The sequence below is a fragment of the Balaenoptera borealis genome (assembly GCF_965194805.1).
Source record: "Balaenoptera borealis genome assembly, chromosome: 14".
In the NCBI taxonomy this organism is placed as follows: Eukaryota; Metazoa; Chordata; class Mammalia; order Artiodactyla; family Balaenopteridae; genus Balaenoptera; species Balaenoptera borealis.
Window position 1 is genome coordinate 77856049 of NC_138875.1, and position 19194 is coordinate 77875242.

General features: G+C 45.5%; 1 long non-coding RNA gene across 1 annotated transcript in view; it reads left to right on the top strand.

The window, feature by feature from the left end:
- Window positions 1–19194, top strand: part of LOC309611381 — a 168379-nt gene that overhangs the window by 80424 nt on the left and 68761 nt on the right. Inside the window, exon 3 of the long non-coding RNA XR_014234492.1 lies at window positions 6736–6810. This is a non-coding gene — a long non-coding RNA (uncharacterized lncRNA). The remainder of the gene's footprint in view (window positions 1–6735; window positions 6811–19194) is intronic.

Below are 19194 nucleotides of genomic sequence, written 5' to 3' on the forward strand. Positions count from 1 at the left end.
AAGCATTTTTAAGGAGATGTAATTATCTCCACTTTTCAGATGAGGCAACCGAGTTTCAGAGTGCTTGAGTAACTTGGCCAAGGTCACACAGGAAGTGACTGAGCTCTGCAGGGCACACACTCCATTCCCCACTTCCTCATCCCCTAGTGTCTGATACAATGCCTGGCACATAGTAGGTGCTCAATACACACATGTAGCAACAACTGATGTGCCCCTCCCTTCTTGAATGCCCATTCACTGACTGATTATCTATGAATAATTGCAAATGTTCTTGACATTTTTTTCCCCATATGTTGAACTTGATCATCTGATATGGACTAGTTAACCATGGAGAAAACTAACATTTTTCAACACTTATTAAAAAAAAAATGCTGTGTTAAGGTCAATAGATATAGCCTGTGTATAAGAGGAAACAGAATAAAGATGTTTGACGTGGGGGTTAAGGTCATCTTTGCAACTGAAAGGCAGTTTATTAACACAGACCAGGGACTTTCCTGGTGGTCCAGTGGTTAGGACTCTGCTCTTTCACTGCTGGGGCCTGGGTTCAATCCCTGGTGCGGGAACTAAGATCCTGGAAGCCACGTGGCACAGCCAAAAAAAAAAAAACAACCAAAAAACCAAAACAACGCAGACCATGATGTACCAGAGCCGCTCAAGTTGGAAGCCCAGTAGTAATGCTGGTCAGACCATTTGATCCTGGTAGACTGGGGGCCGGGGGCACGAGGTGTCATTGGAAGTTTGACAATGGAGAGTCTGATGTCCTTGGATGTGTGGGCACCTGGGTCTTTTTTTTTTTGATTAATTAATTTATTCATTTATTTATTTTTGGCTGTGTTGGGTCTTTGTTGCTGCACGAAGGCTTTCTCTAGTTGCGGCAAGCGGGGGCTACTCTTCGTTGCGGTGCGCGGGCTTCTCCTTGCGGTGGCTTCGCTTGTTGCGGAGCACGAGCTCTAGGCGCGTGGGCTTCAGTAGTTGTGGCACACGGGCTCAGTAGTTGTGGCTGGCGGGCTCTAGAGTGCAGGCTCAGTAGTTGTGGCACATGGGCTTAGTTGCTCCACAGTATGTGGGATCTTCCCGGACCAGGGGTCAAACCCGTGTCCCCTGCACTGGCAGGCGGATTCTTAACCTCGGCGCCACCAGGGAAGCCCAGCACCTGGGTCTTTCCGTCTGCAGTTAGGGTAGTCCTGGCGACCTGCTCACACCTTCTCTCCCATGTGACTCCCTCTTCTAGACCCTCCCTGCCCTGTGGCAAGGTGGAAAGATTCTGGGCTTTGGAACTGAAGAACTAGGTTGGACTTTTCCAGCCCTGACCCTTGTCTTTGGGTAAATCAATCTTTCAAACTCCGATTTTTCTCAGTTGTCAAAATAGCCATAGGCTATCTGACAGCACGGGAGTCAGTGGAGCGAAAGCTCGGGGCCAGCACTTACCAGGTACTCAGTTACAATGACTGTTCGTAGTGTCAGCAGCACATGCATTCATTCACGTGTTTATTAAGTGAGGATTGAAGGAACGTCTTCCAGGTGCCATTCTAGGTGCCAGCATACCACAAGGAACAAAGCAAAGTGGCTATATTGCTGGGGCGGGGGAGCGGGATAGGTAATAAACAAATGAATATTGTACCAGCAGGTGATAAAAACCTAAAATAAGTAAAGGGATGGAGAGTGATGGGAGGAAGTGCCGTTTCATATAGAGTAGTCAGGAGGTGACACGGGGCCAGAGACTGTAGAAGTCAGGGAATCGAGCTTGTGAAATGGGGGAACCGTGTTCCAGGCAGAAGGAACAGAAGAGCAAAGGCTCTGACACCAGAACAAGGTTGGTATGTTGGAGGATGCGCAAGGAGGCTGCCATGGCTGGAAGTAAAGTGGTCGAGAGGCTTCAGTCATCATTGAAGGTTGTTTAGATGGTGGCAGGAAATGAGGCCAGAGAGTTAGGAGTCAGAAGGAGCCCAGATCCTGTAGACCCTGCTAGGGCAAGTGCTCTGGCTTTGCATCTGACTAAAACAGGGAAGCTATTTTAAAAAGGAGTGACATATCTCCCTTTCTACTCCCCTTCCCCACCCAACCCCGTTTTTAAAATTTATTTTTTATTAAAAAATTTTTTTTGGCCGCACTGCTGCAGTTTGTGGGATCTTAGCTCCCCTACCAGGGATCAAACCCGGGCCCTCGGCAGCGAAAGCTCGGAGTTCTAACCACTGGACCACCAGGGAATTTCCCCCATTTTTTATTATGAAAAATTTCAAGCATATAGAGAAGTTGAAAAATTATGTACCCATATACCCACCGAGTGGATTCTACACTTCACATTTTCCTCTGTTTGCTTCATCACACGTCTACTCCTGTATTCATCCCTCTATCCATCTATCAATTCATCTTTTAGTTTTGTTGCATTTCAAAAATAACTTGCAGACATCCTGTGACCTCATCCCCAAACATTTAGGCATGCATATCACTAAGCAGAGTTCAATATTTGTTTTTAAAGATAAAATTTACATACAGTGAAATGCACAAGTCTTAAGCCTGTCATTCTTTGAATTTTGACAATTTTTGACATACCTGTGCAGCCCTAACCCCTATCAAGCTAGAAAGTATTATCACTGTACCTCTCCCTCCTGCCCTGCCCCCAGGCAACCACTGCTCTTATTTTTCTCACCATGTGTGAGTTTTGCCTATTCCAGAACTTTATATAAATGGAATCATGCAGTATGTAGTCTTGTGTAAGGCTTCTTTCCCTCAGCATAATGTATTTGAAGTTCACCCATGCTCTAATTTGGACCAGTACTTTTTTTTTGTTTATTGTGAGGTAGTATTTCTTTGTATGGATATACCAGTTTATCCTTTCTCCTGACGGACACCAGGGCAGCTGCCTTACATTTTCAAAAGATCCCTCTGGGGAGTTCCCTAAGTCCAGTGCTTAGGATTTGGCACTTTCACTGCCGTGGCCCAGGTTCAGTCCCTGGTCGGGGAACCAGAGATCCTGCAAGCCATGCGGCACGGCACCCCCGCAACCCCCCCAAAAAATAATAAATAAAAAGATCCCTCTGGCTGCAGGGTGGAGAACAGACTCTTGGGCCAAAAGGCAGAAGCAGTAGTTCAGTTAGGAGGCCACAGCCATTGTTCAGGTAAGAGATAATAATTTGACGGTGACATTGTTTGGATCTCCGTGTTAAGCTTTTTATACACATTATGTCCTTTAACAAACATCTTCGGGGCTTAGAAAACTCCCTTCCCCCTAGAGATAACCCATTCCTTCTTAAGGAAAGACACGATTGTTCTGCTTTCCTTTCATATTCAGTCATGTTAGTCACTTTAATCAAAGGTTTTCTAAATCTTCTCAGTTACAAATTTGCAAAGAGGAACCTGGTACCTGGACTCTTATCAGTTAAGGCCCAGGGAAGGGAGGATGAATTACAGAAGCTCCTCAAAGCCTAGGTCAAATGGGAAATGCCAAGAGAGAGATTAGAAGCTCTAAGTAGCGTTCCATCAAGAGGATTGGGGTTGGGGTGGGGTTCGATGGAAAGTTCTAATAATAAAAAACAGCTCGTGGCTTTGAACACTTACTACAAGCCAGGCACCGCGTTCAGCACTGCGTTGCCATACATTTTCTAACATCAGAGGCATGAGTTAGGCACAATAAACATGAGGAAAGCAAGTATTTAAGCCCATTGCATCTGACTTCAGAGCGTGCACTCACCACTGTAGCTGTACCAATTTCCTTTCCACTGGAAAAGATGGATGGAGTAGATGCAAGGGAGCAAACTGATTTTCTTTCCTAGTAAAATGGACCCCACGTTGGTCAATATGTTTTCTGAACTCACCATTGAAAAGGATACCATTCAAAGTGGTGACGTGAGCTCCAAGTGGGGCTCAGGGGTCCGACTTTGCCTGGGGCTTTCCCTATTTTAGCCCTGAAAGTCCCAGACACTGCTGGGATGATCAGTTATCTTACTCAGGAAGGATGGTCAATGTCCATGTCGAACAATTCCATCTGTGATCTGGATTGAGTAGTGAGCTCTTAATTTACTCTAGGGTGTTGAGTTTACCCACCCTGGTTACTCCTTTAGTTCTGCCCTGCTCAGCCTGAGGACAGCCTGTTTGGATAAGATCCACTGGATGGATAGTCTTAGCAACTTGGATTGTTGATTAGCTGCTATTTGACGACAGGCTGGCAGATACGTGTGCTTTTCGCTAGAGGACTGGGGACCATTCAGTGTTTCTTCGATATTAGCTCTAAGCTTTGAGTTTCTGAAAGTATTTTTTCTCTTCTTTACATAGAACAGTGTCTCTCCATCACAGCTTTGCTTTCCTGACTCCACTGCCAAGGACTGCATTAAGATCACATCCTTCTGAATTTGGATAAGGACATTGGCTTGCTAAATGTTCTGGAGCCTTCAAAATCTCATCCCTTTAATTCTTCTCACCTACTAAGTAGATCATCAAAGAGAACTATGAAATGCATCCAGTCTCTACATGCTTCTAATGAAGACTCTAAATAATACAACCGTACCCTGGCAGTCTGATTTCAGAGCCTGCTAGATCAAGCATTCTGCACAAGCACGGTGACAGGAGACATGTAGGGATACCATAGGTCCGTGAGCACAATTTAAAGGAAAAAAAAAAAAAAAAGATTTCTAACTTGTGTTAGATAAACTAAAGGTAGGGGAATAGCTTAGACTAACTCTTCTTAGGGTGGAAGTTTTTAGGTGTTCACCCCTTGTCTCTTGTGCCTAAAACTGTCTTTCTTTCTAATCCTATTTCTTGAATAGTTCTTGGAGCTGTTGACTTGTCTCCATTCTCTTCCCAGTGTCTTCGATCTGGCCATCTCCCTCTCTTTTCTAGATTTCCACAGGAGCCTTCTGTCAACTGTTTCCACTCTTCCCTCCCTCCATCCATTCTTTACCCCGCAGCCTGCGTGATCTTCTGAAATGCAACTCTCATCATCATGGTCCTGCTCTCCGCCCTTCCATGGCTCCCATGTGTGCCTAGGGTGATGCTCAAATCCTTCCAGATCTGGTCCACGTCTCCCTCTCCAAGCTCGTTCTCTTGCCACTGGCTTGGAAAATATTTTCAAGAGTTCCTCGGCTATCTCTTCCTTGCATCTAATTGATCCAAGTTCCTCTGACTCAGTTTCAGGTTTTCCGCTCTTGAATGCCCCATCCATTCAAGGATGTGCGATTTCAGTGTGTTGATTACATCTCTGGACTTTGCCGTCCCTTGTCCCTCTGAGGCTGGTGCCCTAGTGTTACCCTGGAAGGCAGAAAGGAGTGCCACACCTTAAGGTATGTGGGTGAGATGACCTGAGCACCAGCATGGTGGAGTGCCATCAAGATAGCCAGCCAGTGGGACTTCCCTGGTGGTCCAGTGGTTAAGACTCCATGCTCCCAACGCAGGGGGAGCGGGTTCGATCCCTGGTCAGGGAACTAAGATCCCACATGGCCAAAAAACAGAAAACAAAACCCATATATAAAATATGGCTCATGGGGTTATAGATCCCACCAGATAGCTCTACAATTGATTAAGCTTCAAAAAAAAAAAATAAACAAAACAACAACAAAAAATATATCCAGCCAAGAACCCCCCGATGCTGCTGATCTTCCATTAGTGGGGCTCCACTGATGTCAGTGGAAATTCTAGGAACCAGCTCACAACTAAATCAGGTTCTTCAGACCCAAGGAAGTGCCCAGATTTATCCTTGAAATTGTGCCTTTCTCTCACCCATTGACCATAGATTTCCTCAGTTTTTGCCCACCACTGGCTAATATCAGTTCAACCACAGACCACGTGGGACACCAAATCGCAGCCTTTCTCTGCCTAACTGATCTTGGCCTCCTGCGTCGGCCACTAGAAAAAGGAGTAGATATGGGGTCTTTGCGGAAGTCAGGGTCCAGGTGGGACCCTCAGGGCCTGATCATTAGACCTTATACTGTATCCTGCGACCTATGTGGAGCTTCTGGAAGGTGTCCGCTGGACTTTCCTGGTCCATGCAGACTTAGGTCCTTTCCAACTTGCGTGGAAGGAAGAAGAACAAGCGAGAAAACAGGAGCAAATCTCACAAAGACGGTAACAAAAACAAAATGGCTTGGAGAGAAAAAAAGGCAAAAAAAAAAAAAAAAAGTGGAACAAAACCGACAGCAATCTCAGCCTATGCTGTCTCTGAGCAGAAGCTCAATTTATTTATTTTCTGCCTGGAGATGTAGCACAGTGTTTGACAGATATGCTATGCATCCTGTCATTAGGGCTGAACGAAATGTCTCAATATGATTGGGAAAATTACAATTTTAACATCTTCTTTCCTCCTTTAAGCCTTTTGCATATGTTCCACCACACGAGTCTCGGGCTGCTCACAGTTGAATATAAATGAATCCCACAGATCTTCACTTCCTCCTCTATTTTATATGAGTGTGTTATTTGGGTTCGACTCGTGTTTGTGAGTGTGTATGTGTGTGTGTGTGTGTGGGGGTATGTGTGTGTGTATTTAATCTTTGCAAGGAAAAAAAAAAAAAGGCAAAGCATCAGATAACTGAGGAAGAAAGAGGACAGAGAAAGACAAGAGAATCCCATCCAGAAGCCATGAACTAGGATATTTATGGGCATTGAGAACTGAGATTTTTTCCAAAGTAACAATATTTACTGTATTATTATTATTACTGTTTTTGTGACAGACTTCCTATTATTTTTGCATTTTTTCTAATCTTTAGAAATCTGTGAGCTGAAACTTGTTTTCTGTCCACTTTACAGATGAGGAAACTGATGCTCAGTGAGATTACCTTTGCCCAAGTTCTGGAAAGTGATGGAGGCAGCTTTCAGATGCAGGTATGTGTGACCCGGATCTGTGCATTGAACTATGTACAGCTATGCCACCGTGAACCAGCAGGATATATAGGGTGGGCATCGACAGTTTTTCCTGCTTTTCCTTTTGTGTAAATCACCCTGATTTTTCCTTTGGAAACTGCTCCTCCTCTGTTCTGTGTCCAGACAATTAGGTGAAGCTGACCCACATCCCCAAGGTCCAGGGGTGGGCGTGTGACCGAGGCCTGACCAATCTGAGCATTCTGACTCCTGGCCAGAGTGATTGGCTCATGGGTGACCATGTGACCGACCTAAACCAGGAAGGACAATGGGATTCATTCCTGGGACTCTTAATAGGATGGTGAAGAAATTGGAACACCTTCTTGGCTGGGGTTGCTACATTAGTAGGATGTTAGCTTGGAGTTTCTGAGGGTCTTCTTTGCTATCATGAGGTGAGAGCCTGTTTGGAAGAAAGTCAACTAAATGAGACTTGAAGCTGAGAGATGGGAGGGGAAAGTCACAAAGGCTTAGTTTGAATGTTTGGATCCATCTCTGCCTGAGACTAGAATCCACTCCTGGACTTTTGAGTCACAGAAGTCATTACATTCCCATTCTGAGATCTTGGAGAGGAGGGCTACACACCACCAGTGAGACGAGGGCCCGGTGAGGCCAGGTGGGGCGTTGGTGATTGTGATACTGTGATTTATGATAAGAAATATGTATCTGGTCTTCGTTCCTGTTTCTGGCACAGAGCTCCTAAAACCCTTGGAATTTCCTGAGTGATGAGAGCTGATAAATGTGTCTTTTGTTATGTGAATGAGGTGACTTTTGGAAGCACCTAAGGATGGGGGCTGATTGCCCGGATATCCAATCAAGGGATTAGAGGGTTGGAACTTTCAGCCCCACTCCCAACCTCCGGGGAGGTGGGGAGGGGCTAGAGAGTGATACCAATTGCCAATGGTCAATGATGTAATCAATCATGGTTGTGCAATGAAGCCTCCATAAAAACCACAAAAGGAGAAGGTTCCGAGAGCTTCTAGGTCGGCGAACCCATGGATATTTGGGGAGAATGGTGCCCTCAGAGAGAGCATAGAAGCCTTGTGCCCCTTCCCACGTGCCTTGCTCCATGCATCTCTCCCATCTGGTTATTCTTGAGTTATATGCTTTTATAATGAACTGGTAATCTAGTGAGTAAATGGGTTTCCTGAGTTCTGTAAGCTGCTCTAGCAGATTAATTGAACCCAAGGAGGGGGTGATGGGAACCTCTGATTTATAGCTAGTTGGTCAGAAGTATAGGTAACAATCTGGACTTCCAACGGGGATCCTGAGTTGGAGGGGGTCTTTGGAACCCCCAATTTGTGACTGGTAGGTCAGAAGCAGAAGTAACAGCTTGGGCTTTTGACTGGTGTCTGATGGGGTGGGGTGGGGCAGGAGGGACAGTCTCGTGGGACTGAGCCCTTAACCTGTGGAATCTGACCCTATCTCCAGGTAGTGTCAGAATTGAAACTGAACGCCAGCTAGGTGTCCAGAGAATTCCTTGTTGATGTGGAAAAACCTCCCTCCTGATGAACTGGAATTGGGATCTGGACACATTTCATATGATATTGCCAATCTCTTTGCCCTTTTATATTTTTTATTATTTAATCTTTTGGCCGCACCGCGCGGCATGTGGGATCTTAGTTCCCTGACCAGGGATTGAACCTGTGTCTCCTGCAGTGGAAGCGCGGAGTCTTAACCACTGGACCGCCAGGCAAGTCCCATATTTGCCCTTTTTTTGGAACTGTAAAACTTGCAATTTCATAGTATTTGACCTAATATTCCCATTTTTTTTTCCGTTATGGAAATTGAGGCTCAGAGCTGTTAAGCGATATAGAGGGTGAAAGAAAGAATTAAGCCGCTTACGTCTTTCCAGGCCCGAGAGGAGGTAATGAACTGGGATTCAGAAATGGGTTCCAGTCTCCTCACTGCCACTGCCTTGCTGGGTGATTTTGGTTGCATGCCTTCCTGTATCACTTAGAATTCTCTGACTGCAAGCAACAAAAGTGACTTTCATTAACGTATGCCAAGAAGGAATTTACTGGAAGGATAGGAGGGAGCTTGTAGAATAGAGGAACAAAGCCACCGAAAAAAACAGGCGCTAAGGGAACTGGGTAACAGGGCTTCAAGGACTCAGGCGAAGAGATGAATGAGCTGCGAAGCTTCAGCCCCAGCTTGGATGCGAATTCCTGGGAGGGAGCCTCTGATTGGCTGAGCTTGGGTCCTAGGCCCTCCCTTTGGTGGTGAGCTCGTGATTGACAGCTCCACTATGATTATACCCAGTAAAAGAACATTTGTTTTCCCAAAGCAACGTTGAGAAGCTGTTACCCTGATAAGGGTAGATGAAAACTACACAGCCCCTCTATTCTTCCCCTTGCTTCAGTTTGCTTTTAATCTCAGCGTCAGTGATTGGGTTGTAGGGGGTCTATAGGAGCCCTTTCAGATGTCATACTCAGATTTAACCAGACCCGCAAGAAGCTAGGAAAAGCACATTTCCAAAACTAGAATCTTGCATGATTCTGTGAGAGAAGCAAAAGGATGCAATACAACTTCCCCCGATCAACCATGTTGCTACGTGGCTGGCAGAAAGGGTGGTGGTGGCGGGGGAGAGCCGGGCTCTGGCATGTATGGGCTGTGGTTAGGTGGTTGTCACCAAACGCCTCTGAGCTTCATTTTCCTCATTGACAAAATGGGGATATCCATGGAACAGTGTTGTGAAGGTGCTAAGAAAAAGAGCAACATATTTGCAAAGTATTGAGTGTTTATTATGCGCCAGGCACTGTGCTGAGTGCAGGACCCACAGCCTCTTGGACATTTCCCAGAACAGATGGGAAAGGTACCCAGCACACAGCAGGGGCTCCATAAATGCTCCTTTCCTTCCCTTTGCCTTTGGGCAAGGGCGTGACTCCCTGAACCCATCCCGCCTCCCATTCCACCAGCCCAGCTATTCTTTTCTCTTTTTTTCTTTTTTTTTGGCTGCACCTCACGGCATGTGAGCTCTTAGTTCCCCGACCGGGATGGAACCCGTATCCTCTGCAGTGGAAGTACAGAGTCCTAACCACTGGACCGCCAGGGAAGTCCCAGCCCAGCTAGTCTGAGGAAATTCTGAAGCCTTGCAGGTGCTGATGGCAGAAAGTAGAAAGTACATCAACGTCCCTCTCCCTCTCTCTTCCTTTTGTCCAGGCTGGACACCCGGTCAAGAGATCAGGTGTGAGTTTAAGGGTAGAGAGGAAAATTCAAACTTTTGGTGTGTGGAAGTTTCTGGAATCTCTCAGATAATGTATTGGGAATGTAGATTCCCTCCCCTCCCCCCCCTTCTTCCTTTTTAAAAGTGCCCAGGTAACTGGGCTCCAGTGGATGTGTTTGAAACTGGCCAGCTGTGGGCTGCCCAGCTGACAGAGGCCACAGCTGGAGCGGGAACAGTGGCTGGGTTTCTTCCAGCTGCAAATTAAAGGGTCAACACCTTGAAGGGAGAAAAAAAAAAAAGTCCAGGCATCGGCTGGTGGAAATGGTCCCAGAGTTCATAATAACTGAGAGGAAGGCTAGAAGTTTTTATTGCTTTAATTGGCAGCTGTCTTTGGATTCTGGTTTAAGAGGGTTTGGAGATTGGAACCCAGGCAGGTGTGAGTGTGTGTGTGTGTGTGTACGTGTGCGTGCGAGAATGCACACGTGTATAAAGGAAGGTGGAAGAAAGCTGGTTGTCTGCGAATGTGAGGATGGAAAGGGCCAGGAGGGAGAGAGGCAGCTGTGTGTGTGTTGGCAGGGAGGTGAGGGCAGCGGCCATCTTCTGTGTGTGAAAGAGAGAAGTGGAAAGCGGGAATTGCAGGGCTGAGAAAACCATCTTTGTTGTGTGTGAGCACACGGAGAGATGAAAATGGAAAATTGTGGATGAAAGAGCAGGAAAGAACCCAAACGCGAGACAGAGGAAACCAGGCGGGGTGCGTGAGATTGCAGGAGACCCGGAGCCAGCGTGCCATGAGCAAGGGCCCCATCAGGTCCCTCCTGGCCTTCCAGAAATAGTTTCCGGGAACCGTGGTGCTTTCCCCGCCCCGGCTCTCGGGCCAGCGGGGAGATAAAGCTGCCCGCGTCGCTTGTCTTGGCGGCCTCTCAGCTGACACTGCTGACAGGCTGCTTTGATCTCGGGTTATCAGGGCCTAACCCTGTGCCCCAGGCCTGCTCTGCCAGCTCCCACCCGCCGCTCACCTTTGCCAAGAGGGCAGCTCGTAAGGTCACGGTTAGGAGGGGCGGCCCAGCCCTCGTGCCCTGCTGGCCTTGAAGCCTGGGTGCTTGATGCAATCAGGGCACCATCTTTTAGTCTCAGAGCAACGATGAAAAGAGGGGAAAATAAGCTTCTGAAGTGGAGCCACGCGAAATGACACCCTGAACACAGCCTGTCCCCAAGCTGCCTGGGCCTTTACCCCAAATGAGTGGTGACAGCAGAGAAAACAGGAACGGCAGCCGGAACACTTGCCTTCCTGTCTTAAGACGCTGCTTGAGCCACTGGGTGACCTCGAGCAAGTCCTACTTGTCTCTGGACCTCAGTTTCCATCTCCCATCTCGTAAAATGAAAGTGCTTTTATAACTATGGGATAATTTTCAGATACAATCACATGCAGAAATCCCATGTGTAAAGCAGCTTACAGGAGACTGGGGCTGGATGCGGGGGACGTGCCGAGCTGGCACCCCAACACTCAGCTCTGTGCTGACCTCTGCTCTCGCTAGCGCGTTAGATTCCTAGGGCTACCGTGACAAAACACCACAAACTCGGGGGCTTAAAGCAACAGAACTTTATCGTCTCACAGTTCTGGAGGCCAGAAGTCCAAGATCAAGGTGTTGGCAGGGCCATGGTCCTTCTGAGGCCTGCAGGGGAAGAATCCTTCCTCACCTCTTCCAGCTTCTGGTCGTTTGGTGGGCATCTTTGGCATTCCTTGGCTTCTGGCAGCAGCATTCCAATCGTCCATCTTCACGTGGCCTTCTTGCTGTGTCTCTTCACGTTGTCTTTCTTCTGTGCGTGTGCCTCGGTTTCCAAATTTCCCTTCTTTAAAAATTTAGGGACTTCCCTGGCCGTCCAGTGGTTAAGACTCCGCGCTTCCACTGCAGGGGGCGCGGGTTTGATCCCCGGTTGGGGAACTAAGATCCTGCGGGCCCCGCGGCCCAAAAAAACCCCAAAAACATTGAGATATAGTTGATGTATAGTATTATGTTAGTTTCAGGTGTACAGGAAGTCATTTGACCTTTGCATACATTATGAAACGGTCACCGTGATAAGTCTAGTAATCTGTCCCCATACAAAGTTACTACAGTACTACTGACCATATTCCTTATGCTGTATATTACATCCCGTGGCTTATTTTATAACTGGAGGTTTGTACCTCTTCATCCTCTGCACCTATTTTGCACCCTCCTCCATGTCCTCCCCTCTGCCAACCACCCATTTGTTCTCTGTATCTATGAGTCTGTTTTGTTTGTTTATCTGTTTTGTATTTTAGATTCCACACATAAGTGAGATCATACAGTATTTTTCTTTCTCTGACTTATTTCACTTAGCGTAATACCCTTTAGATTTATCCATGTTGCTGCAAATGGCAAGATTGAATTTTTCTTATGGCTGAGTAATATTCCATTGTATATATGGATACATATATGCACCACATCTTCTTTAACCATTCATCCATCAGTGGACACTTAGGTTGCTTCCATATCTTGGCTATTGTAAATAATGCTGGAATGAACACTGGGGTGCATATATCTTTTCAAATTAGTGTTTTTGTTTTCTTTGTGTAAATACGCAGAAGTGAAATTGCTGGGTCATATGGTAGTTCGATTTTTAACTTTTGAGGACCCTCCATACTGTTTTCCACAATGGTTGCACCAATTTACAATCCCACCAACAGTGTACCAAATATCCTGTTTTTATAAGGACAGCAGTCATCTTGGATTCGGTGTCCCTAAGGACCTTACATTAACCTGATCACCTCTGTAAAGACCCTATTTCCAAATCAGGTCACATTCTGAGATACTGGGGGTTAAGACCTCAACATATTTTTTTGTGGGGGACTCAGTTTGACTCATAATACCTGCTCTACCTTTTCTAAATTTTGGACTCATAGAGTCTGTGAGCATAATAAAATGGTGGTTGTTTGACATCACAGGTTTGGGGTGATTTGTTACACAGCCATAGTAACGGTAACAGGTGGTTAAACTGAAACACATAGACGTTGGCATCAGCCCTATCCAAGTTCAAGCTCCACTTAACATTTTAATCCATTCGATTTACTTCTCGGAGCCTAGTTTCCCTATCAGAAAAATGGCGTTTGATGGAAAGAACATCTGTCAAGTCCCTGGCATCACAGTAGGTTCTTGATAAAGGTTTTTTTTTTTTTTTTTTCCTCTTTATTCTCTCTTCCCAAATGACTCTGTACCACAATGCTCCTGAGATTTTGGGATAAGTCTGAGTTTCTGAATTCTGTGGGAAACCCCTGGGTCCCAGGAACCAGATCCTTATTTCATGCCTACTTTGGATGAGGGAATGTGTTTCCTTGGCAAGCTCCACGTTTGGAGCCCCTTCTCCGCTCAGACTTTCAAGACAATTTAGTCTGAGCTAACCTTGGTTTCTTGTTACCGAAGAGAACGAAGGCTTAGGCAAAGGCCTTGCAGAATGCCTCCAGCATCAAACAGCAGCTACCCTACTGCGTTCTGAGACGCTGAGCATAAATAAATTAAAACCATACCGCTCCCTTTCCCTGTAAGCACACACACGTAATTTCATTACAGCCGGAATGAAGTGCTGCAGGCAAAACGTGTTTGGGGCTTGGCTGAACCCAGAGTGCTCTTGGAAGACATGGATCTTTTGGGCCAACTGAGGAGGGAACCTTCTTTGCCTCTTTTTCTCCACTCTGTCCATTTGGTGATCTGTAGGCGTGGGGCTGGCATGAAGGCATTTGGTATCAGAAGGTCAGAGGGCCATGGACGTATGTGTTCTTTTTTTCCGCTTTAAAAAATTGTGGTGAAATATACATAACATAAATCTACCATTTTAATTATTTGTAAGTGTACATTTTAGTGGCATTTAGTACATTCACAATTTTTAAAAATTGTGGTGAAATATACATAACATAAACCTACCATTTTAATTATTTGTAAGTGTACATTTTAGTGGCATTTAGTACATTCACAATTTTTTTTTTTTTTTTTTTTGGCTGCACCGTGCAGCTTGTGGGATCTTAGTTCCCCAACCAAGGATGGAACCCGGGCCCCCTGCAGTGGAAGCGTGGAGTCCTAACCACTGGACCGCCAGGGAAGGCCCAGTACATTCACATTGTTATGCGACCATCACCACCATCCATCTCTGGAACTTTGTCATCATCTGTACCCATTAAACACTAATTCCCCATCCCCCCTTCCCCCAGCCCCTGACAACCATCATTCTTCTACTTTGTTTCTATGAATTTGACAGCTCTAGGTTCCTCCTAGGAGTGGAACTATACAATATTTGTCCTTTTGTGACCAGCTAATTTCACTTAGCATAATGTCTTCAAGGTTCGTCCATGTTGAGCAGGTGTCAGAATTTCCTTCCTTGGTATGAATATACCACTGTATGTGTTCTATTGTATATAAAAACCACATTTTGTTTATCCATTCGTCTGTCCATGAACATTTGGGTTGTTTTCACCTTTTAGCTATTGTGAGTAAAGCTTCTATGAACATCTGTGTACAAGTACCTGTTTGAGTCCCTACTTTCAGTCCTTTTGGGCACGTAACCAGAAGTGGAATTGCTAGATCAGATACAGATGTATGTTTTGAGAGTCACTAGCAGCCTTGAAGTTCTTGCAGATCTTGGATGCCATTTGAGAATTGGACAATAGCTCTGTGAGATCCTCTCCTCCTTCAATAACTCCATATGCACATGCTCTCCAAGTTTAGTGCAATATTGGTGGCCCAAAGTCTCCCTGAGGCTCAGGTTAAGATCTTGCGAAAGAACCAGAATATTTTTTAAATGACTTAAGAAATAACCATACAGTAATAATAATAATAATAGTAATAAAACTAATATGCATTGAGCACACTGTGTAAGGCACTGTCCAAAGTACTTTGCGTTTATCATATAATTTTATCTTTACAACAGTCTTATGAGGTAGATACTGTTAATATCTCCATTTTACAGATGAGGAAACTGAGGCTCTTTGAGGCAACATAACTTATCCAAGGCCTAGAAGGTGGATTCAAACCCACATCTGTTTGATTCAAGGGGACCCTCTCTGAAACACTGACTTTTGCAGCTTCCATTATGATGTCAAAGATGCTTTCATGACAGCTATTAGGTGACCTGATACATTGAATGTTGAGCTACACCATGACTCTAGAAACTTCATTCAGTGACATAAATTGGCGACTCCTCTATGCTAGACCCTTGGGATATAGTGACGAATGGGACTTTGTCCTTTTGTTCAAGGCACTTAAAGTCTACTGGGAAGACAAAGATGTACAAAATCACATTATTTCAGTTGCAAGCAGTCGATAGAAATACAGATCCCACTAGCTTAAGTCCTGAAAAGGGATTAAACTGTTTACATCCCTTGACAGGAGAGTAGGGTACCTTATGTAATGGAAAAAAGAAAGGTAGGAATCAGGGCCTAGGATTGAAATCAAGATTCATTTCCCCCTTTTCTTTTTCTCTCTTCCCCTCTTCCTCTCTCACTTCCATTTGCCTCTGCCTGGATTATTATCTCAAGCTCCACCATAGATATCACCCATGTGGTGGGAGAGATGGCCTTCAGCATCTTCAAACAGCTCCTTGATCCCCACGGGAGGAGGAAGAATCTTCTTCCCAGCATCAGTGTATGAATCCCAGGGAAGGGCTCTGATTGGCCCCATTTTGGTCATGTGCCCTTCCTTGCCAGTCACTATAACAGTGTGGAGTTAGTTCTATGATAGACCAGGCCTAGAGGAGAATGTGTGCAATATATTGTCAAGGGGCCAGAAGAAATGGGATGGAAAATATTCCTGGGCAGACATAAAGAAGAGCTATCGCAGCCTACTCCAGAAATAATCATTCATGTCTTAATCAAAGTTTCTTATTTATAAGAAACAAACCCCCCTACAAACTGATGAGTTTGTAGCAAGATGAGAATATCATCGGAAGGGACCAGAATGGGGAGCTAAAGATCAGGACTAGATGTTACTTTCTCTGTCTCCTGACGACCATATGACATCTCATCTGTGTTTCTTTCTGTAATCTGTTTTATTCTTTCTCTTTCTTTGAAGAATAGTTTTCTCAGTTCAGCACCAAATGGATGGCAATGGCCACTTCAGCCCTAACTATACAAGACTGCTGTCAGTTTCAGCATCTGACACAGATTGACCAGGGTCTCTTTGTTTCTGGTTTCTGGGAGAAAGAATGGATTGACCCAGCTGGGGTCAAAGGTTTATTCCCATTCTGAATAGTGATGGGCTGAAGAAGTGGGGTTACATGATACTAACTAACTAACTAACTGGCTAGCTAACTAAGTAACTAACATAGACACATCTCTTCTACAAGTTGTAAGTGATGGGGGTGTGGATGGGTTGGGACTCCTAAAAGATGTACATACTTGTGATGAAAGTAGCAATCGAAGTATCTATAGATATAGAATATAGAAGGAGGGGAGAGTCACTTTTTCTGGAAGACTAAAAAAAACATTTTGCTGAGGAGACAACTTCTGCGTTAGGTTTTGAAGGATGAAGAAGAGTTTTCTAAGGCATGTGTATTCCTCAGGACAGACTGAGTTCTGATGGATAACAAACCAGACCTCAAAATCTCAGCAGCTTGACACAACATAGGTTAGCTCCTTGCGGGCCCTGCATGTCTAGCACAGGCTGGTGAAGTCTCTGTTCCATACAGTCGCTCAGGGACTCAGCCTGATGGAAGTGCTGCCATTCTGTCAACTTGCCATATGGATGGGCCACTTGGCCTCCTTGGTCACAGTGACAGAAGAAGAGAGAGACTGGGGAATTTTGCATGGGCTCTTCATTGCCTCAGCCTGGAGCTGAAACACATGGCTTCTACCCTCAGGTCGTTAGCTAGAACTTGGCCCATGGCCTCAATCAACTGCAAGGAACTGGGAAATGTAGGGGAGCAGATGGAATGTTTGGGGAGCATGACTGTGTCTGCTAAAGTAGGTGATCAGTGAGATCATTTTCAGTCAAGGCAGTGGTTCTCAACCAGGGGAGATTTTGCCTTCCTAAATAACATTTGGTAATGTCCAGAGACATTTTTGGTTGTCACAACTGGGAATGCTATTGACATCTAATGGGTAGAGGCCAGGGATGCTGTTAAACATCCTATAATAAGCAGGACAGACTTCCCTGGTGGCACAGTGGTTAAGAATCTGCCTGCCAGTGCAGGGGACACGGGTTCGATCCCTGGTCCGGGAAGATCCCACATACCGCGGAGCAGCTAAGCCCGTGCGCCACAACTACTGAGCCTGAGCTCTAGAGCCCACGAGCCACAACTGTTGAGCCCTCGTGCCACAACTACTGAAGCTCGCGTGCCTAGAGCCCGTGCTCTGCAACAAGAGAAGCCACCGCAATGAGAAGCCTGCGCACCACAACAAAGAGTAGCCCCCACTCACTGCAACTAGAGAAAGCCCACGCGCAGCAACGAAGACCCAATGCAGCCGAAAGTAAGTAAGTAAATAAATAAATAAGCAGGACAGCTCCCACAACACAGACTTAACTGACCCAAAATGTCAACAGTGCTGAGATTGAGAGACCTTGGGTCAAAGGAACACACTGAACAAAGGGACAATCATGAAAGAACACAGTGAGTTGGAGGAAGTAATATAGCACAGTAGTTACAAATGTGGACCCTGGAATCTGGCAATCCTGGGTTCTAATCCAGCCTTCCCTACTTGCTAGTTATATGACCTCTGGTGAGTTGCACAACATCTCGGAGACGCAGTGATGGAGAGTAATAGTAGAACCCACTTAGCACATAGCCTGGCATTTAGAACATCTCAGCGATGGCAGCTATGTGATGATCACTTACATATGTCGTTTACAGTGGCTGAAGCATGAAGAATAAGAGGAGAATTTGTGGTAGGTGCGACTGGTGAGGTTGGCAAAGGCCAGAACTTAGGCCAAAGATGGAGACAGTTCTTGCACACTATGTACGTGAGCTAACTTTTTGAAATTGATGGGAAATTCACATAACACACAATCAACCACTTGAAAGTATACCATTCTGTGGCATTTACCCACCACCTCTCTCTAGTTTTTCATTATCCCAGAACACCTCATACCCGTAAGTAATCACTCCCCAGGCCCCCCTCCCTCCAGCCCTAGGCGACCACTTATCTGCTTTCTGTCGCTATGGATTTGCCAGTTCTGGCCATTTCATATAAGTAGAATCATATAATATGTGACCTTTTGTGCCTGGCTTCTTTCACTTAGCATCATGTTTTTGAGGTTCATCCATGTTGGAGCATGTATCAGTATTTCATTCCTTTTTATGGATGAATAATATTCCATCATTTGGTTGTATACTGCATTTTGTTTATCCATTCATCCATTCATGGACATTTGAGTTGTTCCCACCTTTTGGCTATTGTGAATAATGCTGTATGAACCGTGATATAAATGCGTGGACATATCTTTTCATTACTCTTGGGTACTTACCTAAGAGTGGAATTGCTGGGTTATATAATTCTGTGTTTAAGTTTTGGAGGAACCATCAAATTATTGCCCACAGATTTTGAGCGCTTACTCTGTGCCAGGCACCGTGCTGAGTGCTTTACATGTATCAAGTCTCTCTGTCCTCACGATCCATGAGGTTGGTTACTGTTATTATCCTGATATTCTAGTTAAAGAAACTGCAGCACAGAGAGGTTAAACAACTTTTCTGAGGACACTCAGCTAGTAAGAGGCAAAGCCATGAAAATGGGACCCACCGAAGAGTTTTGAGCAGAGAAACAAAATAGATTTAATTTCTTCCTTCTCACCCTCACTTTTTCCTGTAGCATTTTCAAGCAACAACTCTGGGGTGGGGGATGGTAGAATTAGGTTGGTAGGAATAGGAGGGCAGAAAAAAAATCATGTCACTGTCCTTGGAAGAGTTTTATTTCCCCTTACGTGCTTGGACATGGACACATGGGAGCCACGCGGATGAACTTGATGAGAACAGCTTTCTTGCTAAATCACTGGGCCATTTGACAAGTCTGGGAAAGAACTGGGGCTTGGACAGAGCAGCCTGGTCTGGGTGGGCTCACTCGGGGTGGAGTGATGTCACCAACACCCCATTTTCCTCGGACTGTTTATAGTTTCCCTCTCAGGAGCCCCCTGGGGTGTTGGGACACACCTCAGCTGTGTGGATTTTAGTGTGTGGATTTGAGTGCA